The sequence below is a fragment of the Perognathus longimembris genome, chromosome 20 (assembly GCF_023159225.1).
Source record: "Perognathus longimembris pacificus isolate PPM17 chromosome 20, ASM2315922v1, whole genome shotgun sequence".
NCBI lineage: Eukaryota > Metazoa > Chordata > Mammalia > Rodentia > Heteromyidae > Perognathus > Perognathus longimembris.
The window spans coordinates 30,343,762-30,348,209 of NC_063180.1; positions in this window are offsets into that span (position 1 = coordinate 30,343,762).

Below are 4,448 nucleotides of genomic sequence, written 5' to 3' on the forward strand. Positions count from 1 at the left end.
CTCAAGTGGCAGAGTGCTAGCCTTGAGCAAAAAGAAGCCAGGGACAGTGAACAGGCCCTGAGTCCAAGTCCCAGGACTGGCAAAAAAAAAAATCACTAACCACCTTTCCTTAGCCTGGTCTACACATACCCTTAAGATACCAACCCAGAGGCTCACTTTTAACTAGTTCAAAAAGAATCTTGTGATACGATTTCAAGGTATTCGGCTTAAAAACAATTAAATTCAGGAATGGGGGCAGACAATTGGAGAAATGAAGGGTGGGTGAATGCAGGCATAATATACATGTGAAATACATATGTGTGAAAATGGAACTAGAAAAATTGAAGAGATGGGCAGAACTAGGGGAAATGCAGGAAAACTGTGAGAGGGCAACATTGATCAAGATGCATTGTATTTGTAAACAGACATGCTGACTGTACAACTACTTACAGGTAACAATGAAAATGTTAAATTCATAGAAGAGCATTAGCCAATTACAACTGAGAGGTAACATCAGGCAAAGTCAAACTGAGTAACATTCTTCAAGATAAATGAGGAGGGCTGGGGATATAGCCTAGTGGCAAGAGTGCCTGCCTCGGATACACGAGGCCCTAGGTTCGATTCCCCAGCACCACATATACAGAAAACGGCCAGAAGCGGCGCTGTGGCTCAAGTGGCAGAGTGCTAGCCTTGAGCGGGAAGAAGCCAGGGACAGTGCTCAGGCCCTGAGTCCAAGGCCCAGGACTGGCCAAAAAAAAAAAAAAAAAGATAAATGAGGAGCCTGAGCAGCCGGTGCAGCTCTATATTGTAGCTTGGGCCTGACCGGACACTGAAGCTTCCTCGAATAACTGCAGAACACGCCAGTGTGAAGCCTGAACAAAATGCAGTCTAAAATAATCAAGGTAGCCATTTGACTTCATTTGAACAGAAGTCAGTTAAAGATAGGATGCTTTAGCCATTGTTTGTAAGAGGCTTCACCGCCTTGTTTGATGATTGTGCTGTGTACTGGAATATCCGCAGATAAATATTTGAAGTGCCAGGTGCTCCACCAGGCAATCAAGCCCCTGACAAGTTACTGCCCCAATAAGTAACTAATGTATACGTAGCAGGAGGGGACTGGCGCCAAAAGTCCCTTGCAGCACCCCCCCACTAACAGTCCCCACACTAACAGGTGGATAACAGGTGAAGGCTGACTCCAGATGTCTTTTGCAAACTTTGACTGTCTTGCACTTAAGCGACAATGCCCCAGCTAATCAGGAATAGATAACACACTAAAGGTTAACCAATTACATGTCTTTTTAACTGGGAATCCCCTAGACTTGTTTACTATAAAAACCCGGTGTAATCTGTGCTGGGGCCTTCGTCCATCTTGGCTGTGTCCATCTTGGCTGTGTCCTTGTGGGCGTAGGTCCGAGCTAGAGCTTGTTAATAAATGACGTTTTGCTTTTGCTTCAAAATCAGCTTCTCAGTGGTCGTTGGGAGGGAGGGTCTCGAATTTTGGGCATTTCATAAATACCTGTGCTTGTCATGAAAGAAAAGAGAGGAAATTTTGCACAATTGAAGGAGGCACCACAACTTAATGTGTCTTATAACCCTCAATTAAATTCAGACCCAGAAAAATAACCTTTTTGTTTGGGGAAAAATCATTCTATATTTTCCTTACTTTACTTTTGTGTTCTACTGTCAAAAACAGTCTTTGTCCATTTTCTGGGTAAGACACGTGACCCTGAGTGAAAAGTTGCTTGCAGGGCTGGGGATATGGCCTAGTGGCAAGAGTGCCTGCCTCGGATACACAAGGCCCTAGGTTCGATTCCCCAGCACCACATATACAGAAAACCGCCAGAAGCGGTGCTGTGGCTCAAGCGGCAGAGTGCTAGCCTTGAGCGAGAAGAAGCCAGGGACAGTGCTCAGGCTCTGAGTCCAAGGCCCAGGACTGGCAAAAAAAAAAAAAAAAAGAAAAGTTGCTTGCAAAGTGACAGATTACTGACTGATGTGACTAGAGTGAAGTCCCTGCACTTCCCAACTTCCCTAAATAAATGTAGTAGGCAAATACTACACTGGAAGGGGGTGAAGGGGTGTGTGTCTGTGTGTGTTTAAGAAACAATGGGGGGGAAAAGTGGACCAGAATAAAATGAGTATGTGCCAGAAAGCACATACAAAGTCTTTCCACCAGGGGTGAACACAGGAGTGGGGGTGGAGACAGAACCACCTTCTAAAATTCAATCTCAGAAGGTGCATATACCAACCTAATGTAAGCTAGATGATATTAAGAGTGTACAATCCATTAGTGAATCCTCAGATTAATGAGGAAAGGAGGGAAGAAGTGGTCAGGGAATACATTGCTCCTGGCAACTTCTCATAGGAGTGCCTGCCAAGAAACAATTCTTGCAAGATGGTCATCAAAGAGTCATAAAAGTCTTGTTTCTGCTGTGCTGCTTGTCTCTAGTCTGCTCATTTTTTGTCTGGGTGAATACTCCTCTCAATACTAAAATAAGTCCTTTAAAATGTTCACCTTGTGAGACTCTCCTTTTTGTGAGACACCTTGAAATGCTTTTCCTGAGTGGGTCTCAGTAATTCTGCATGGGAACTGTGAAGCTGAGGCTATCCTCCCCCATCCATTCCTGAGTGACAGTATCTTGTGTGGGTGACTACTTAATAAATGGCTGACTCTATAACCACCCAATAAAGCTCTGTGAAAGAAAAAAACCACGCCTAGGTTTGCACACCACTGTGAGCACACAGTTAGCATTCAATTAATATTTGTTTAATTAGGTGGCTAGGCAATTAAAATAATTAATGTCTGGCCTAGGCCAATGAATGGTGAGTGGTACCATTTGCTGCCACAGGGGATCTAGGAGAAGTGCAAAGGAAGGAGATGCAAGCTTTGCAGAAGCAGTAGTTCCCCACAAACCCAGCAGGCAGCAGGGACACAGGTCTACCTTTTGTGATGCTGATCAGGAAAAGGCACACACCTCAACCCATTCCCTCAGCACTCTTTCTTTGCCCACAGGAAAGAACTGGAGTTCACAAACCCTTCTGCTTACTAACAATGGCTGGTCTTTTGAATAAATTTGCAGAGCCCCCTCCTAAAGATTCACTATCCACAGATCCAAACCAGTTTCCAAACCATGTTTCTGTCCAAACCCCAGCACTAAGCTTGAAGCCTATTGTGCGGGCAAACAGAGGCTGTGTTCAAGGAAGTTGGATGAGCTGAACTGAAAGACTTTTTTGGGGAGGGGTGTGTGAAATGATTTAAAAAGAAAAAGAAAAGACCACAGCTGCGATCCTTGATCACATTCATTCATTTTAGTCCTTGGGGAACTTGGAATCCATCAAGCACGTAAGATAATAGCAACCAATTTCCACACTATGCCTCATTTCAAACTGCTGATATTATAGAAACACCAATGTTGCCCTAAAAATAATAAGAAAAAATTCTTGAAATTATTTCACGCTTACATTCCATTGTTAAGTATCGAACTATCTCAAAAGCACCATCTTAGTCTGGATATGCCACACAGACCTGGAATGCCAGCCCTCGGGAGGCTGAAGCAGGAAGAGCCATAGTTTAAAGCCAACCTGGGTACATAGCAAGGCGGGTCTTTAACAACAAAGCCTGGTGTTGTTTAAAGCTTTGATGTTTTATTATGGACCACACATTGTCATGGACTCCATGGCAGAACCGGTTGCTTGGTGTCTTTTGCAGTTCCAGAGTACTGTGAAAAGCTTTGTCCCCATAAATCAGAGTTCACCAGCCTCAGCTCTAGTGGCATGTGATTCCACCAGAGGGGCATCATATACATCGTACACATATCATGTCCTGCCCATGGACAGAGCAACATTGGCCTCTGTCCACCCAAGCCTGGAGGACACCCACCTCCTGGAGCTGTCACAACCAAGAATTTCCCAGTAAGGTCTACCCCAGAGGGCTCCATGCAGATGCCCCCCCCCCCTTCTGTCTAAAGTCTCCACAGTACCTGTTACCTAGGTAACTGGCATACCTAGAGGAGCCACCTCCTCTCACTGGGCCACACCTACCTCTGCCCTAGATAAGGCATGGGAGGGGGGGCACTGCCTATACAGGAGAACTGCAGAACTGCATGTACCTTTCCTGACCTCCCTTCTGTCACTTAACAAGTCCTCTGACTTCTTACGTGCTGTTAAGAGTTCCCAACAATCTTGGCCTCAACTCAGGCAAACTGTAAGGCTTATTAAAAGTAGGTAGCTGATGAGCAAGAACACCATGCCATATTCAAGCAAAGACAGAACTTTATTTTGCCAAACTTCTGGCCTCAGGACAAGCTAGAGGAGAAGCTTATAGCCAGATAAGGGGCGAGCCACCCTGGGACCATGCCTTATCTAGGACTGGGGAGGGGACAGGAGAGGTGTGGCCAGCCAATGTGACCTCAGAGCCTGCAACCCTCCCACGGTCCAATGGGAGGCCTGACCCAGGGGTGGTCCAAGATGTG